This window comes from Protopterus annectens, chromosome 10.part0 (assembly GCF_019279795.1).
Source record: "Protopterus annectens isolate FY-2018-M chromosome 10.part0, PAN1.0, whole genome shotgun sequence".
NCBI lineage: Eukaryota > Metazoa > Chordata > Ceratodontiformes > Protopteridae > Protopterus > Protopterus annectens.
In genome coordinates, this window is record NC_056744.1 from 616,780,775 (window position 1) to 616,801,297 (window position 20,523).

The 20,523-nt window shown below is 38.5% G+C and overlaps 1 protein-coding gene across 1 annotated transcript in view; it reads right to left on the reverse strand.

Moving 5' to 3' along the window:
* The window catches only part of ST3GAL3 (ST3 beta-galactoside alpha-2,3-sialyltransferase 3), a 3,995,325-nt gene that overhangs the window by 3,579,958 nt on the left and 394,844 nt on the right, over positions 1-20,523 (reverse strand). The window lies entirely within an intron of this gene.

Here is a 20,523-nt window from a genome sequence, read left to right on the forward strand (position 1 = left end):
TTCTTAGCACAAGAATTCCCTACAAAGGCAACAATAATGGAAGGACAAAGGCCCAAAATTAGGGACAGATTTTCAATATTGATCTAATAAACTTATAGTTGCCAGAATACAAAGTTTCACATTGGCATGTATTTTCTGAAGGATATGAAGTCTGAAACTCAAATGCATGTTATTATTTAGTAACTTCAGTTCACGATTACTTCCCAGAAAACCACAGATTTTTATGAGGAACAGACCAAATATATGAGGCAAAATCTGGGCATTCTCCAGAATTCTGGACAGTTGAGAGGTATGGTAACTGATATGCATTCCTGCATGAGGTGAATAAGTGATTCACCTGTGCTGTTGATTTATCATTGTTGTGTGACACACATTGTGTGTGTGTGTGTGTGTGTGTGTGTGGGTTGACTACAGTGCATTTAAGAGTAACATGTTGGCCATATTACCATCAAGCTTGCATGTGATTGGTGGCTGTCTTTAATAGTTTGACAGGAGCAGGATATATATGAAAGCAACTGCTCACTGGCACATCGGTGCAGTGAGCAGCATTGCCATTTCACAGAGCTTTGAGATGATTGATTTCTTGGCTAAGGTTTTTCCTCTGCAGAATCTGCATGCCTTACCTTTGTCTATATGGGTGTAGCCATGTGCTCTGGTTTCCTCCAGCACCCCAAATATATGCTGTAAATGAAATGACATTTCTTTAGTTTCTATAAAGGTGATGGTCCAACGTGTGTATGTATGTATGCGTTTACTCACATATGTGTGTGAGTTGTGCATCTTTTGATAGATTTTGGCTTTTTAAAGGTTGTGTGTGTGTGGGTGTGTGTGTTTGTGTTTGTGTGTAAAAATGCACCAGTTTTTATCTATGGATATATATGCAATAAGGCTGAGCGCACAAATAAATTTTGTAGGTAGCAATAAATATGCAGTTGACAAATCATTATCTTTCAAAAGTAATGCATGAAGTTCCTCACAAAAGATCCAGACTCTTAGGACTTGTAGAGATCTAGGGGCTTCTAACCCCAGACTATATAAATAAGCTTATAGTTCATAGTTAGTGACTACGTATGTAGTCCACGAAACCATTCAGTAGCCTAGCTCAGTTTCCCAGTCTCCCTAAACTATTGTCTGACTAATTGATATGCTCAATGTCACAGACTAGGCAAATGAAGGCTGAGGGAATCAAACCCTATACCACAAAAAGCAACCTGTTAATAGCTCAAACCCTTAATCCTCTGCTCAAGTGGATTTTGACATGAGCTTACTAGTGGCCTCTGCTCTCAACCCCACCTATTCTAAAACAAGTCCTACTCATTTCTTTAATGTTCCTCACAAACCTCAGAAGTGTGCACAGAAAGTCATTATAGCTTGAGTGGTAGCTGGGGATAATGCGGTCATTATTTCTTTTACTTATTTTTTATAACACAGGAGGTGTGGAAATAGGATCACTGCAGCTTGTATTGGAGCAGTGTACTGTCTAGGTCCTAGCTAGGAGCAGCATGTTGGAATACATTGCTGAGATCATTATTTTTTTTCACTTTCCACAAATCAAACAACAGACACATACACTGGTGACTAATACAGGGGGGGTAGAGGTAAGGCAGCAAGCATGCTGTTAATATGTATCTGACAGCAACAGATTGAAATATGTTACTGAGTTTGGTTTCTTCTTTTGGTTTTGTCCCAGCCTTACATCAAAAGGGTAGACAGAAGGTGGCTGCCTTTTAGGATTTGGGCTGAGGACAGCACTCACTTGAAATATATGACTGTGGCCACTGTTACTTTCACTTTCATCACAACTAACTCCAGAGAACTGAACAGAAGGACTGACCTTTTTTCTTCTGGGTTGGGGAAGGTAGACAGGAGACAAGCATTATTCTCAGACAGAATTCACATATCCTAGCAAACATTTGTCTTGTCAGTTTGTGTGCTAATATTTTTTGTCTGTTCTGACCATTAAACCTTGGATACAAATCATTTCTTCCCGGAAAGAAAAAAATAGGTCGAATTTCTTTCCTTACTCGTGGTTTTTGTTCAGACCATTACACTGCATCAAGAGGTTGGAAAACTGCTCTAAAATGCACCTCAGAGTATCTATAACCCCATGGCTTCCAGCAGCTTGGCAGCCCCGAGAACTCTGGCATAACTCAATCTTAGCCAGTTAGAGTCCATTGAAAGGATGCAGGGAAAACTAAAGCTGAACAGCAACACTGAATTTTTTTCCTTTCTCTGATTTTTGTTCAGAAGATTATTGAATGAAAAGGCTATTAAAAAAAAACATGTCTTCTGGAAAAAGCTGAAGAAGTAAGACAAAATGTGAGAAAAGGAAAGGAAATCTTTCTGGTATGGGGTTGCCAGGATGTGGGAGACTATGGGAGGCACTGGGAGATGTGTACAGGGAGAGTAGTAGGTAGTGGGGAGGACACCATGGAGACCCTTGCCTTGAACACCATGCCACATACAGTGGGCACATCACACTTAGAAGAGAAGCTGTGAGGTTGTAACTTAGTATCGTTGTAAATAAATGCCAGTCACTCTGAATGTTTTTCTGTGAGATGGGCCAACTTAGTATGGTATATAGGCCTGCCATAATGTTAGAAAATTATAACTACAGTTCAGTCCATGTGTACTACTACTAAACCTTTGCAACATGAAATAAAAGGTTGAATAGGAGGTATGACAGTGACAAGGTAATACTTTGGCTGAAAGTGTCTAGTGGCCCCCAAACTGACACTTACAAGGGCCCTCAAATGCCAACATTTACAGCTAAGTTAGGGATTGGAATTAGTGTTCATGTTTGATGTTGCTTGCATGTGTGCCTGACTGTCTTATGTAGTAATACTGTTAGGGAAGGAGGTTTTTGTAAGTTAATGTGTAGGGTTAGGGTTGCAGGCAGTGTTATGTCAGGGGAAAGCTTAGCATACATGAGTAAGGTGAGTCGGGGGAGGTCTACAGTGAGCTATATGCCAATAATAAATATAGTATTATATAACAAAACTTTAAAATGCAACAAAATTAGTCCAGATTGTATAGGAAACTGCATCAATATTCATTTTATGATATGTCAGTTTTGTCCTGCACAATATGCCGTTTGTTCTTGTTAGTATACATCTTTATTTCTTCTAACCAATCATCTGAAATTTTCTTCCAAAACCTGAAAAGAAGCCTAAGACCACCACTGACACTTATCTGATCCAGTTGTACAGTGCTATAGACACTACCTTAATGAATAATGCATCTTTCTATAACCAAAAGAAAATATTAACTAATTTAGGCACCCGTTTTTTACTGACTTGTACTACCACAAGATAGACTGTATTCCATATTTGCTTGATTAGTGGACATTTCCAAAATCATGTAAGGTAATCAACTTCAGAATTTGTGCATCTCCAACATGGTAACAGTTTTAAATACTAAGACAACCATGAGCCTGGAGTAGTGAGAGTAGGTGGCAAAAATGAAGACCACATTTACTCAGTCCAAGATCGGTGATCCTCAAAGTGGTCCCTTTTTTTCCAAGATATAGTAGTCTCAGAGTGAGTTTATATAAGCATCAGGGGTGTGGGTCATGCAGCGGTCTTGCCCTGGCAAGAAGCAACCTTAAAGGAAAACAGCAACTGTCAGCATTTGCTGATTTTCTTCTATATCACTGTTGCAGTATTCCTTACAGTAGGGATCAGTATACCAAAGCCTTAGGTTGTAATACGAGTGTTGTACATCACACACATGTTCCCTATGCATGGCGTAGGGCACAAAGATGACGTAGAGATGTACCATCCTCAGAACTTCTTTGCCACCAGTCTGAACGGTCTTTCATCTGCTGTTTGCCAATCTGTTTTTCAGATAAGTGCCACATTGGGGGTTTTCTTCAAACCTTGCTTTTAGCTGGTTGTTGGTTTACATGTCATCCAGAAAGGGGAAATGTCAGTGTGGGCAACAGATTCCCCATAAGAATTGTCGCGAGCAGTGTTTGTTTCACATAGGTGCTTCTCACGACCATATGTCTTGTTCTATTTGTCAGGCATTTGTCCCAAAGACTTTACATAGTCATCTCTCCTCTTTGTCTATTTACCTGGAGAACCAAAGTCTACAATTGTTGGCTCAGGGTATTACGGTGTAATCTTCCTGAACCAAAGGTCAGCCATCTGTGAAGAAGAAGACCAAGAAAGTTCGGTTGTATTTTTCTGCTGTATCTTCCCTGCCTCCACTGGATGTCTCCCTCTGTCAAGGCCCTGAAAGCCCAGAGGACCTACCGTTTTTTCATTCAGATTCCTCTGCAGTGACCGCTTCTAAGGCTGGCATGGACCCAGCTTCTCGCACATCCCTGGAGCCTCAGTAGATGTCCATTTTGGATGTTCAGGGGAACCGTGACTGATTTCCAAAGGGCCTGGGAGTGTTCCACAAATCCTTGTTAGGGAGGAGAGCTTCACTATACTTATTGAGTATAGGCAGTGGTCTGAGCTGCCTAGGATATTTGGGATGACATCCACTTAAAAAAGAAGCAAAAGGCTAAGCATATTTCTCCTGCTCCTAAGGATCCTCAGAGTGAAATGTAGGATTTTACACAGGGTTTGTTCAATGCCCTTACGGCTTTGAAGCCTCCTCAGGGGGTTTCTGTTCCTGCTCCCACTTGGTCTTCTACTTCTCTCAAGAGGCCTAGGGAGCAGGTCTTGTCTGATGAGGAAGCAGATACTAATGAGAGCTCCTTGGTCTGTTCCTCCCAGATTTCCTCTCCCTTGGCTTATAGTTCAAAGGAGGAGGATTCTATCAGTCCAGATTCCCCTTTTGAAGAGATTTTCTTTGGAGATACTATTTCCCGTATGATGGAGTTTTGTAAGTGGGATTGTGCCCATGTTTCTGATGTTCAAAGTAGATATTATGAACTCCTTGAAATGGAGTCTCTCAAGCTCTCTGCTGTTCCTCCTGTTCTTGCTGTCTCCTTGGATACCTTTTCTGCAGCTTCTCAGGCTCCTGATTCTCAGCCCCCTGCTCCTAAAAAACTTGCTAGGTTTTATAAGGTGTCTGATAATTGCTAATTTCTTCACAAATGTCCCTCAGCTGACCCTTCTGTTATTTTCTGTCACTTCTGATAAACCCTCTAAACATTTACCTTCTACTAAACTGCTTCCCTGTGACAAGGACAGCAGAACTATGGAGAGGTTGGGAAAGTGGATACTGCTGCTGCTCTGACCTTCAAGGTTATCAATTATCAGACCCATATGTCCAGGTATATTCTGGCTCTTCTCTCTCAGGTTTTTCAGGTTATTTAAGATCTTCCTGATTCTGACGGGAAGGCTCCAGCCCTCTCTTTGTTAGAGACCACTTCTCAAGTGCTCGCTATTCCATTAAATGCAGTTATGAAGCAGCTGATGCCTCGTCTGAAGGTACTGCTTTTTGTTTTGTATTGAGAAGGTCCTCCTGGCTTCACCTTCAGCTTCTGCCTGATGATATCAAGATAAGCTGATGGATGCGCCTCTTGACAATAAAAATCTGTTTGGTTCTGTGGCTGATGAGGTTTTTAGTCTCTTCAGGAAATGATAAGGCTACACAGGAACTGAAACATATTTTTCCCCCTATTCCGAAATTTCAGAGAAATTACTCTAAACAAGTCTGCCTTTGTCCATACACAGTCCTGCCTGCCTTCCAAGGGTAAAAAGGGTGCTTAAAGGCCTCCTCCTACTAAGTCTACTCAGATTCCTACAGCTCAGAAGCCTCTTTTTCCAGACAAGCCAGGTTCTGTGTGACTATCTTCTTCACTCCCTCCTCAGCCAAGTTCCTCTTTCTCTTTGTCTTTCCCAGTCCCTTCCCAGTTGGTTACAGATCACTCAGGACTCTTCAGTTCTTTCCATCATTCATCAGGGTTATTACATGGTTTGAAAAACTGTTCTCCCCTTTCTGGGCATTCCTCAACCTCCTCAGGAACAACTCCCCTCTTTTCCAAATGCTCTTTGCAGCCTTTTGTTTCAAGGAATCATCTAAGCAGTTTTGATTTCTCAAAAGGGGAATGGATTTTATTCCAGAATGTTTCTGGTTCCAGGAAAGAAGGCATCTGGAGATCCATTCTGGATCTCTCCCAGCTCAACACATTTCTAAAGGTTCCTTCCTTTTTAATGTTATCCCTTCAAATCGTTTCCTCTTCCTCAGGTTTTCCCTAGTCTCTCTGGATCTCAGGGATGCCTATCTCCATATTCCTATTACATCCTCTTTTCAGGAAAGGTTTACATTTCCCTGTTGCTTTCTTGCATCTTCAGTTCTCTGTTTTGCTCTTTGGCCTCTCGATTGCCCCAAGGGTCTTCACCAAATGCATTGTTTCTGCGATTGCTTTCTGCAGGATTAGGGGAATTCAGATTTTCCTTATCTGGATGACCTGCTCATTCAAGCTTTCTCTTCAGAGATTTTGCTTCAGCATCTTCACTATACTGTTCATCTTCTACAAAAAATAGAGTTTATTGTGTACTTCCAAAAATCCTTCCTGATGACTCCTCAGGATCATGCCTTTCTCAGGTACAGGCTCCAGATCATTCCACTGCTGGCATCCCTGCCTCCTCCCAAGGCTCTGATTGCATTCTTTCAATCCCTTCTTCCTCTGGCCTCCATTACAACCATACAGTTTCTCAGGGCTCTGGGATACATGGTAGCCACTATAGATGTCATACAAGAAAGCTTCAGTGATTCCTAAAGTCAGTATAGCTTTAACATTCTCATCCTTTACACTTTCCTATTCCTCTTCTCTTATGTCTCAAGTTAGATCTCTAGTGGCTGACTTGTCAACTGTCCCTCAACCCAGGGCTTCCCTTTCAGCCTCCAGCTCCCACTCAGGAACTCCTTTCAGATGCCTCAGACACGGGGTGGGGGGCTTCCTTCAGCACTCTGAATGTTCAGGGCCTTTGGTCTCTTTGTCAAAAGAAGGACCATATCAATATTGAAGAGATGAGGCCTCCTCTCCTGGTTCTTCAGGCCTTCCATTCTGTTTTCCTTCCAGGGCCCCTCAAAATCTTCACAGACAATACCACAGTGATGTAGTACATCAGCAAACAAAGGGGGGATATGCTTTGGGTTCTGCAGGAAGCCAGGAAACCCACTATCAGAAAATCGTTGTCCAAATAGAAGAGGTTTTCTGTTTGGTGTATTGCTTGTAACCTAAATCCACTTTCTGTGGAATTTCATTTGGTTCTATCTTATTTGTGCAAGTTGTTCACTGCTGCATTGTGCATAGTCTTCTGTTAAAGCCCACCTTCCAGCCATTTCTGCTTGTCTGCCTTTGACTCCACCTTTGGCCTCTAGATTTGAGGTCAAACAATTCCTTAAAGGCGTCCTTTATATTAGGCCTGATAGGAAGCCTATTCTTCCTTCCTGGGACCTCGCTTTTGTCATGGAAAAATTGACACAGGCTCCTTTTGAGCCTGCAGCTTCACCTTCCTTACAGCATTGTTCTTGGAAGACTGTTCTTCGTTTGGCCCTTACCTCAGCCAGATGAGGGTCTAAGCTGCAGGCCCTTGTGACTGTTCCTCATTTTTTAGTTTTTCATAAGGACAGGGTGTCTCTCTGTACTACTTTTTCTTTTATGCTCAAGTTGTCTCTTAATCAGTCTATTGATCTGCCTTTTTTTCCCATCTCAGTCCTGCTAGTGAGAAGGTTCTTCATATTTTGGATTTGCATAGACAACTCGGATATTATTTGATTAAAAACTAAAGCTGTTCGTAATTCTGAGCAACTTTTTTTGTTTCCTTTCATCTTAGATCATTTTGTTTGGCTGTTTCTAAGCAAACTATTTCTTCATGAATATTTAAGGCCATTTCCTTTTGTTACTCTTTTCATGGGAAAAGCCTTTCTTCTTCTGTTAAGGTTCATTCTACCAGGGCTGTGGCTTCTTCTGGTGCTTTTTTTCAAAGGATTGTATACCGACTCAATTCTTGAGGCAGCTACTTGGACTTCTGTGCATACTTTTACCAAGCATTATAAGTTGGATATGGTTTCCAGGGCTAGAGCTGGATTTGCCAGGGCTATCTTGCATAGCTTTCCTGAAGGATCTGCTAGACCTTCCTCCTCTCACATTTCCTCCTGAGATTTTGTACTCTCCCTAATGTAAGCAATACTGCAACAGTGATACAGAAGGACATAGTACAGTTGTGTAAAATCTTACCATAACAGTAGATGTGCTTCTCTTCACTGTTGCACTGTTTGCTCCCTCCCTCCTCCCCATGTTTATTTCTTCTTCTGGATGCACATGTTCCTTTTTTCCTTGGACAGTTGTTCCTCCTAAGACTTTTCAGTTCTGAGGATGATATGCCTGTATGTCACCTGTATGTCCTACACAGTGCGTGGGGAGCATAGGTGTCATGTACAAAATCCCTATTACAACCTAAGGCTTTAGTATACTGGCCACATGTCAGGCTGCCCTAGGCAAGGGATCTCTACTATAAGAAATACTGTAACAGTGAAGAGAAGGACAACTTTTTTGGTAAGATTTTACACAACTGAACTTTCTCCTGATTTCAGTTTTTGTAATTCCGGGACTTGCAATTACAGATCTTAGCATTACTATATGGCACACCGGCACTTAACAGATTTGCCCTAGTTCCTTTTCTTAGTCTTGAAGGAAATGTTACCAAATTTGAATAGATTTAATTGACATAAAAAAAAAACATTACTGGTACTTACCCTTTAAAAACTCTTCAGAGGTTCTCATCAGTATAAGGTCCTACCAGTCCTTTCTATTTCATCTTCTGTACCTCCCACCTTTGATTTAATTCTTGATAAACTAGGGCTGAGAGTGTTATACTAACATTCTCAGTTTCTTTCTAATCATAGTGGCTGTCAAAAAAGTAATTACTACAAAATGGAAATCAAAGTCTAAACCAACCTTGAAGTACTGAATATTGTAACAGGGATAAAAGAACAGAAGTTTGATCTTTACAAAAGGGTAGGAGTAAATTACATAGAAAAAAATGGACATTGTGGGAATAATGCATGCAGAAAAATGTTTTGGAGGTGGAATGAGGTTTAAGAGAAAGCAGGAACTGAGCAATTTATGTAATGTTACAGTGATTATATTGTATATAAGAATATATATGATGCATAATGTTTGTAAATGTGAACTTGTTAATATGGTTTGCTTATTTTTGTAGAAATGTTAAGTTTGCCTGTGTCACAACTGATAATTCAATAAAGGTGTTTTTAAAAACAAAAATAAAATTTCTGAACATTCAGTAAGCAATTCACCAAGTTCATCATATTATCATTTGAGGTTTTCCTCCTGTATATTTCACTCTCATTATAAGAAAGAGTTATAAATATTATCTCCATGGAATTTATTTTCTGCTTTCTGCAAGTAAGTTTACTACAATTTATAAAGCTGTTTCTTGTTCCAAAGTTCCATCCAGACTACAACATTCTGGTCAATGTAGTTGGTGTAGTATAATATTTTTCCATTTATTGTCTCATTTTTATTATACCAAATATGTTCTAATCTACTCAGCCATGCCCTTTTGTTGTTGCCAGAGGCAGTTCTGGTAGCAATCTATGTTTCAATGAACACAGATGTCATATCAGGAGGGTGGCCTAATGGTTAAGGTGTTTACCTTACAAACCCAAGGTGCAGAGTTTGAGTCTCATGAGGGATAATTGGCTAGGCTTAAAATGGCTCACAAGGGCAATTTGCCTAGTACTGATCTAGGAACCTAATCTTATTTGTATCCTTCCTGTGTAGACCTTTAGATGTACATTTGATCCCTAAAAACTTGCATCAAAGTCATATCAGTTTGGGATTTAGTCTTAACCTAAGCATTTGCCATTCCAGAATTGCCTTATTGTAGTTATAGACACTGTGTAGATACAAGCTCCACTTTAACTTGGAGACATTACATTTTGCCATCTCACACTAGGTAACCTCAGACCCCACAGAAAGTCTATAATTACTTCCAGAAATTTACAAATTTAAGTAGAAATCATAATATGGGGGAGGTGTCCTACAACAAAAAGAAAGTTTATGAATATAACAATTTTAATTATTTGCGTCTTGTGATTCACCCAACAAGCTTCTTTAAACAAGATAGATAGCTTGTCACACACCTCCCTTAATACACTACTGGAGTTTAACTAAATTATTTGGCATACCTATCAGTCTTTGCTGACTCTGCCATCATGCATCTTAATGTAATAGTATTTCATCAGGATGAGTTTCATCACTGTATAATGTATTGTGTGAGCTAGTGGTATATTTTTTTGTTTTGGGGGGGGATTTTTGTCCTTTTTCTTCACTGTTATGCGAGCATGGAGTTGGTATATATTATTTTGGGGTGTGGGGGCTTACCCCCTACATAAGTAGGTGCAGGGGGCTTGCCCCCCTGTAAAATAGATTGTTTTAATGTTTTTTATTGTGTTTTGGGTCATCATTTTTCGGTATATAATTTGCAATGAACAGTGAGCCGAAAGACAGTGCTTCACATCTGTGTAGGTAAATCAAATTATTTTGCTCATATTGATCAACAATATGCCCAGATAACAACATTCTCATACCACCCTAAAATATACGTTGATTATTCTTTCACTGATTCCTTTGTGTGCCATGCATTAAGGGGAAATAACACAGATTTTTGCTGTTTCAGATGGAGACCCATAACCCTGGGAAAATTACAGATAAGAAACATTAATTCTGATGTAGTTAGCTTCCCCGCCCAGAGGGATTAAGTCATGACTACAGCCCAGTCAACCCAGATTCAGTTAGTGGTTCAGGCAACTGGCATAATGGCAGGTGAGGGATGGGCGTGGATGGTTACATGAGAATTCTCTGCAGTGATCATTGATAGAGGCTGAGGATGTTGCATTAAAGGCGCATAGTTCATGTAGAAGTTAAAGTGGTAGGCATAGCTGAATTGCTGTGGAGGCAAGGTGAAACACCACACTCCCCCACTGCATACCCTCCCCTCAAATATCACCTCAATACTGTAGTGGGAGGGGGAGTGGAGGGTAGAGCATAATGAAAAAGGCAGAAGTTTGACTGCCAAGACCTTCAAGATGATCTTTGGTTCCATCAGTGGCACCAGCTGAATCTGAAAAAGTCCAGAGGGATTGGGGAAAATGATAGATATGTGGATAGACATTGGGTTGGAGGGCTGTATAAAACTGTTGGGACCCCGAAACATAATAATTCAGAAATAGTTTTCTTTGAAATCTGCACCCACAAAAGTGCATCGCAAGCAAATTAAGATAAGGAAAGAGATTCTTGACATGGATGGTACCGCTAACTCCTACTAGCCTTAACATTTTTAACTAGAATTTTTACTATTTACACAGAAAGTTGAAGTGACATTGGTCACCCTTCCTAGGTCCACTATATAACCTAATGTATTCTGAATGTAAACTATTTTTAAACATTCTGGCCAACTGATAATTTTAAAGTAGCATACTTATGTATGCATTGCTGGGGAAAATCATTTTTTGCAGTACTTTCAACAAAAAATATCCTCTCCAAGTCAAGCATGCTCCTAAAATACAGCACAGTGATGGTTTTTGCCCAATAATTGTGTATTGATTTCTTCTTTTGCACATTTAACCACAGTCTCACAACATCTGGCCCACTCATCCTTCCTTGCTGTTTCTTGTGCATAGATTTCAATATCAACTTAAAGTAGAAAGATTGGTGAATAACTTGCCAGGTCCATAGTGTACTTGCCACGTTTTTAAATTCAAATATATCTATCAACATGAGTTCACCCTAGCAGAAACAAACCCTGACAACACTTTAACTTTCTGAGACACCATATTTCTTTCACGGTCTTAGGACATCTTGGAGCTGTGTTTCTTTGTGGACATCATCAGCATTTTCAATCTCATCAACTAATATAACCTACTAATTAATGCCTACCCTCTGTTTCATCAGTCATCTTTCAAAATGATCCCTGGTTCTCAAAGCCGGATCAAACCTGTTTATAAAGTACCTCTTCTTACTGTAGTATTACAAACACTTGGTTAACTTTTCTTCTATATCTTCACCACTTCTATCCGTTCTGACAAACTTGTATCCATTTCTGTCTGTTTTGCCATTGATTTAGTCATCTTCAGGTCTTCTGAAGATATCATTCTTAAAGACCTCAAAATTTCACACATTCACCAAGTTTAAAGTAAATTCTCTCCACTGGAATAAAACCAAAGTTATCAATGTTGTCACCAGTACCAGCCAAGCCTGCATCACCATCCCTTCCCCACTCCTCACTTATGATAACAATCACATAGAAACCATCTTTTTGCCTAAGTATGTAATTTGGATTCTTCATTTTCTATTACCATCCACATCATCCACTTCACAAAGAAAATCAACCAACTACTTTGTCTTCTTCTGCTAAAAAGTCACTCATTTCCTTATCCTCCACTTCTAGAACACATATGGACTCCCCTTTTTCATATCCTTTCCCAGCAAGCCTCTCAAAGAGCTACAGGTCACTGGTAATCATATGTGTTGGCTTATTCTATCTTTTACCCAAGCTCAAATATCAATGCTCATTTCTCTTTCAGGCCTACTGGCTTCCAATTAAGGAAAGGACAGCCCTGATTCTCTTTACACTTATTCATAAAATAAGCAAACAAAACATCTCTTTCAAGTAGATTCTAAATGTCATTCTAGAAGCATACCTAACAAGCTTTGAACCCATGTCAGCTCTTACCCCACTTCTCTACAGACTACCAAGTTCTCTGGCTTCTAGTAGTCTAGCTTTCCCTATTCTTGCCCATAGTCCCTTGAATGAACTACCCACTGGTGTCAGGAAGAGTGAAATACAACTGACTTCTGGTACAAACCAAAAGTTAGGTTTTCCATATTCAAATGTCAAAAAAATCATAACACCATTGTTTCTTTCTATTTGACCAACCTTCTCCTACTTCTTTAATTTGATCTAATTTCAAAGGCAACATTGTATTCTGCTAGCCCACCTCAACCCATAGCCATTACTTAGTGCAAAAAATATTTGAATGCATTACCCCTTCATCACTTTTTCTATTTGGCCAACCTCAGCCTTTCTCCTTCTCTAGTCATATTTTATTGGTGGCAATTTACTTTTTCTATCCCATCCCAACCTGTGTCTATCTCTAAATACAAAAGCTATTTTAATGCATTATCTCTTCTTATACTTTCTCTACACCACCTGAACTTATACGTTTTACCTTAGCTTTAAAGGTCACTTATTTCATTCAGAATATATATAAATGCCAACTGTCAAATGTTGAACATTTTTGTTGCATTGTAAACAGTTTGCTTTCACAGAATCAAATGTAATATTGCTTCTTAATGTTCTTCACATTTCTGTTACTGTATCTGTATTTACTTGAATAAGCATACAAATATCTGAAAACCTCTGCAAACCTTGTAACATTTGTTTCTCATTAAGTGTAGTTCTGTGGCAACAAAGGTGAGATTGTCAATTATACTGGGTTTAATGTTGTCATAAATCCAGCCTCTGCTCTACTTATGTGGTCACCAGAACTTTATTAGTCAAACTATCTAAATGAATAGTCATTTACCCAAAGCCAGTGCATTAAACAATACGGTCTGCTTATTGGGCATAAATGGCACATTCTCATCTCAGAGGGTAATACAGAGAAATCACTGTAACAGAAGTCAAAAGGCACTGTGCTGTAAGCACGAGACCTTGATTTTATTCCTTCAGCCAACATTTTGCTTAGTGCGTCCTTGATGAAGGTATTTTACTTGCTCACAGGTCATACATAATTTGGTTACTGTGGATATCCTATATAAATAATTATTACTGTTTACAATTTTAGTTATATACTTTATATAGAATATCTGAATCCATCCATCCATAACCCCTTTTTCCCATTTTATCACATGGAGTCTGGGAGTCACATCAACAGTGACAATCATCTGGAGCCAGTGTTCTCACCACTGGGTGGCTAGCCCTGCCACAGTTGTTTTTCCATTCCACATATGCATGCAGGCAAAGTCACATCTATGGCCAATTTAGTGTGTGCAGTCAACCTACTGTTTGCCTTTGGAATGTGGGAGAAAGCCCGTGCAAACACAGAGAGGGTCTGCAGACGCCAGACAGCAGGCACCCCAGCTGACAAATGAACCAAAGAAACTCTTACTGTAAGGCAACAGTGCTAAACACTGCACCACTGTGTCACCTGTCAATGTATATATGTATGTATATAATTAATATATATATATATATATGTGTGTGTGTGTGTGTGTGTGTGTGTGTGTATAATATATATATATATATATATATATATATATATATATATATATATATATATATATATATGTATGTGTGTGTATGGTTACCTTGCATTTTGTTGAACATAAATTTGGTCAGCAAATGCAAAGAGACAGTAGAGATTGTCAAATGTTCATATAGTCAAACATTGAACAATTATTATTATATTATTAAATATATTATTGGAAAGGTATGTTTCATCAAGGCAGGTAAGAGGGGGTTGGAAAGCATTAAGAGTGTATTTATGCGTAAAGCGTGGTGATGTGTGTGTGTGTGTGTGTGTGTGTGTGTGTGTGTGTGTGTGTGTGTGTGTATGTGTGTGTGTGTGTGTGTGTGTGTGTGTGTGTGTGTGTGTGTGTGTGTGTGTGTGTGTGTGTGTGTGTGTGTGTTAGGGTTACGGTCAATTTAGGTTACAGAGATAGATGTTATAAATTTGCATGCAAGTGTATGTATTTTAAGGTTAAGTAAGGGGACAGATGTTATGTGTTTGTGTGCAAATGTGTGTATTTTAAGGATAGAGCTGGGGTTAACTAAGGAGGATAGATGTATTGTTTTAGTAGTGTGTTTGATGTGTGCTTGATTGTTCAAGTATGCCTTGTGGAGTGGTATTGTTATGAAAAGTTTTTTTAGGCAAGGTGTAGGGTTAGTGTTATGTGCAGGGGCAGGGTTAGGGTCAACATGCATTACTAAGGTGGGCAGCGAGACTCCACTTCTGAATCCTGCTGCCAGTTTTAAAAGCAAACCTTGTAGCACAGTACTGTAATATTCAGTGACTTGTTCAGCGACATGTATTTCAAAGCATTTATGATTTTCTTACCTTTTAAGAACAGATGGAATACGGAGAATGTCAGCAACACCAAATTCATGCTTGAGTCATTGCAGGTAGTGTACTATGTGACAGGTGGGCAAACTGAAAGAATTGTTTAAACATGCATTTCCTTTAAAATATGTACTTTGAGAATAAGAAAAAATTGTCAGCACTGATCATCACAGTCATTTGGTGACGCATTAGCAGGTGCTACTCTGGTAAAGCTATAAACTCAGAAAGGTGAAAAAGATACTGAATTTACAAATATGTAGCCCAGCACTGCCTAGTGCAAACACTCTGCAAGAAGAATAGGTCAGTATGTAATTTAAGGTGCATGTTTGTTCAGGCACTAATGCTTACTCTATCATTCTTCTGTATTTTGCAGGTGAATTTAGAGCTTGTCTGTTCTTTTGCGAGACAACATTATAAGTATTCCAGGTTAACTGCAACTGAATGTGCAACTCTATTTCTGCATGGAAGTGTATGTTATGCATTCACTTGTTTGAAGATTAATTGTTTCGTTAAGATGGTATGGGTAGTAGACGATAGATTTTACTTTATTTTGGAGGGCAGTAATGCTGCTGTTTATACTTGTCAGATGTTGATTCTATATAGCCTCCAGAACGTATTTAACTGTTGTAGACTGATATTGAAAAAGGCCTGAGTTTCAAAGAGAAGCTGCTTAACAGCAGCTGAAGGAACTGCACCTTTTAATTGATATGAGTTTGCAAGTAAAGGTGATTTAATTTTAGAACAATATTTATTATATTCATCAATTGAATTTTGGCAGCTCTGTGATATTACTGGGACAAGTTAATTCAGCCTTCATGGTAGCCCAGATATACATATGTTTTCAAGATCTACTTTATCTGCTTGTAAAATGGACTGGTTGTATCACATAATTCAATTATTTATTTTTTTAGACATAGCAGTGTAAAATTCATTACTTGTCATTACATTTTGCAAGAAGGCAGGACCCTAGCACCTCCATGTGTGGCATGTCACACTCTCCTTTAATTTATATTCTGAGTTCATACTAGCTTGAGGAATGGAAACTACATTCCCTGAAGCAGTATGTCTGAATAGCTGAGTATGAGTAAAAGTAAAACAGAGAAGGGGAAATGTGTGGGGCATGTGGTTGTTTCCTGTGCTGCTTTTGTTCTCCTTTCAGTATTGTCCATTTCTGGCATAAGTAGCTTTCAGAGCATCAGCTTTGGTACTGTGTGATTCATTCAGTTTATCAAGCCAATGAAGACAAAATAAGTGTTCATGAAAAACATCTGAAGTGTATGTAGGGCACACTGAGCCAGCATGTTCAGGCCCTGCATTGGTTTTGTAGCTATACATTATCACATGGAGAGGAGTTAGGTGCATTCTTAGCCTTCTAATCCTACCAAGTGACATAAAAAATACTTTGCTCCTCCCTCTGTTCCACTTTGTTCATGAATGTCAGGGGATAGAGAGAATGATAAAAAGCATATGTGTGTGTGTGTGTGTGTGTGTGTGTGTGTGTGTGTGTGTGTGTGTGTGTGTGTGTGTGTGTGTGTGTGTGTGTGTGTGTGTGTGTGTGTGTGTGTGTGTGTGTGTGTGTCTATGTATATATATATATATATATATATATATATTTATATATATATATATATATATATATATATATATATATATATATATATATATATATAGAGAGAGAGAGAGAGAAAGATACATATACATTAACAAGTATTGATTATATGTATACAGACAGAAATACATATATATATATATATATATATATATATATATATGTGTGTGTGTGTGTGTGTGTGTGTGTATACATATATCCATATCTATCTATCTATCTATACATATATATGGAGTCACCATTGATGAGCACCTAAAATTCGATATTCACTTACAACACATTCATAAAACTCATCAGAAATTCAGAATCATCTATAGGTACAACCACTTCCTCATCCCCTCCACTAAACACACCCTTGTCACCACTTACCTACTCCTCTCCCTTATGTATGACACCCCCTCTTCTTACCAAACTTCAAACTCCACTAAAGCCCAAACTCGGGACTTGTTATAATAAAACTGTCAAATTTGCAACAACTTCCAAAAACCTTACCCATCACTTTTCTGCTCTTCATTCCCTAAAATGGCTGGAATACCTAACTACCTTACTTATCTCCAACTAATTACAGCTCACAAACTGATCTTTAAACCTTCTGATTGTCCTGCGTAGCTCAATATTCACTTACTACTTCCCAAAGAGGCCCTTTAGATCTGAAAATCAGCAACTCCTGCAAGTTTACAAGCCAAATCTTCCTCCCAGCCAGCTTCTGTACTCCTACTCTTTAGCCAAATCGTGGAATGATCTTCCTTTTGTTATTAGAACAATCCAGAATCCTGCCTGCTTCAAAACTTCTCTGCATGAATACCCGTCTACCAGCCCCCTTAGAACATTTAGTTTTAATGATCTCTTTCTACTTTTATACAATGTTTTCCAATTTCCTCTATGCTCTAATGACCTCAAAAATGTAGTAACTGTGGTTGCTATTTGTCTTGTCACTGGATTGCTAACTGTGTTCTCTCTTTGTAAGCCAATTATTTGTTCGTTATACTACCTGCGTATAAAATTCTAATTTCATTATTGTACTGAGGAGCTTTTCTCCTCGGGCCTCCACTGAAAATGGGCTTTGAAAGGCCCAGTGGACTTTCCTGGTTAACAAATTGCAAATAAATAAATATATGGATATATATATATATATATATATATATATATATATATATATATATATATATAGATAGATAAATAGATATATACATTTATATGTGTGTGCGTGCGTGTGTATGTATGTATACATATGTGTGTCTAGGTATGTATATGCATATATATATGTGTGTGTGTGTGTGTGTGTGTGTGTGTGTGTGTGTATATACATATATATATATATATATATATATATATATATATGTGTGTGTGTGTACATATACAGTTAGATAGATAAAGAAAAGAACAGATCCTTGTAGTGATGTGCCAGTGTGAAATACTTTACAGAACAGGATGAGAAAGCAGGACTGTTATCAGAGACAATGAATACCTCCAGCTGTATATCACAACTTTGTTTAGCCCACAAACACTCACAGACATTGTAGGTCAGGTATTAGTTTACTTAAGCAGGCAGCATATGGCCGGAAAAGATGAGCATAGACATAATTTCTTAATAGCATTCTGATCAGAAGGAATTTTCAGGATGGAATGGCTACAGGATGGTGCATGGGGTTCTAAAGAGCTCATGCCGATACAAGTGATACAGCTGAGTGTCTCATAAATGAGACAGAGAAATATTACAGATTGTGCTGTAAAGGAAATACTCCTCTCAAAATAATACCTTGATGTTGGTAGCAAGACTGAATAAGGTGCAGGGGTATGAAGGTACAACAAGGTAAGACAAACATTTGTCACTGATGGGTGTTTACTTATGTTAGAAATAGAGAACAGTAATGATCAAGGGTGTTGTGTCACATCTGTACGAGAAGGCATATTACATACATGTATGAGACGGCGTGAAGAGCTCCTACAGTTGTTGGACATGTTAGTGAGATGCAGGGCTAACAATAAATGTATTATAGTGTGTAACAGTACTGTTTTTCAGCAAATATGATTTCAGATGCCTGCTCTTTTTTTTTTCTGGAGCATTCATCCTGACGTACATTATGCACTTGGCAATTCTTTCTGGATTGGCAGGTGATTTTGCATAATGAATGCAACATATCCTTTTGCCATGCAAAAATCAATTTGTATTGAATTTGAAAACTAAATGCTGTCACTATTCTAATCAGAAGTATGTGCATAATTCATGGGTCGGGGGGCTTGTCAGGAATACACACAAGATTCCTAAAGGGTGATCCCAATACAAAGTGGTCCTGGAACAGACCCTTGTATAGCCAAGTGTTTGGGAGCAGCTAGACCCCCACAGGCCCTGATGGTCCAGATGTTCTTTGGTACATTTTAATACTTATTACTTAAAGGGAATAACATGTTAACTCAATCATCTTCTTCATTGCTAACTAGAAGGTTTAAAAACAAAAAACTCTAACGAATGAAAACAAAAATGAAGCAGGCAACCAGGCTCCACACAAATATTTAATAAATTAAGCACTTTCACCCGAAAATACAAAGGACTTCATCAGAATAACTACTAAATCTAAAATCATAGTATAAATACCCACTTCGGTTAACAAAAACCCCATCCCCTGAATTAACATTTCCAAGGCAACTAAAATAATCACATGACATCATTCTCATAAAGGTTACATATAAAAAGCAAGCAGTATGTATAAAAACACTACTTGTTATACACAATAAAATTACAAATGCAAATATGCTGCAAACTAACCTCAGTATAATAATATATACAGTAAAACATACAGAACAAAACAACCCTACATCTATCAAAAATAAGCTTCCTTTAACTGCAAGACACTACTTATGGACAGTGCATCATCCAGACCAGGCATAACTGTGGCAATAGTTTTTAACTACCACTTCAATTCTAAAAATTCTAAAAAATAATCACTAGGGCCACCCCTCAGCCCCAAATCCACCTGGTCTATAACCACAAATCTGAATTCATGTGAAGGGTTAGAATCCACATGCTTAAATAAAGCGTTTTTATAATTTTTCTTCCTGATATCGTAAATATGCTGGTAAATTCTCTTTCTAAGGCTCAGTTTAGTTTTTCCAACATAGAATGTACTGCAGGATTTACACAGAGCCAAGTAAATAACCCCTTTACTACCACACTGGAATTTACCCTGTACCTTAATATTACCAAACCCTTCCATGTAGAATTCTTTGCCTTCAGCAATGAATGGACATTGGGAACAATAGCCACATTTGGCAATTTGTCCAACTCCAGGCTTAGTACCAACATTTTCTAATAAATTCTTAAAACACATGCCCTTCTTGTACACGATAACAGGTCCCCCCCCCCACAATCTGTTTATATTGCTCATCTACACAAAATATTCTCCAGTTTTTTTTTCTAATAATAGACCCCAGCTCAGAAATATTCCTATTATATGTTAAAACCAAAGCTCTCTCAAAACTTCTATGCACAGTACTTTGAGTTCGATTAAGTTCAGTAACCATACTGCCTCCCCTAAGTAATGGGGTGAACTGTCCTACATATCTTTTCCTATTAACCTCTAAAAGAATTACAGTTAAAAAATCATCAGGCTAGCCTCTAACTCTAAACACGGAACTAAGTACTTCACATTCTTTACTAAATTCCATGTCATCCAATACCATCCTAGCCAAATGCACAAATCGGCCTTTGACCAGAGATATTTTCTGATGTATGGGGTGCATACTCGAAAAATGCAACAAGGCATTAGAGTAAGAAGGCTTCATGTAGATAGTGAACTCATACTTCCCCATCTCATAATTCTTGCTGATGGTACTTAGTTCCATGTTTAGAGTTAGAGGCT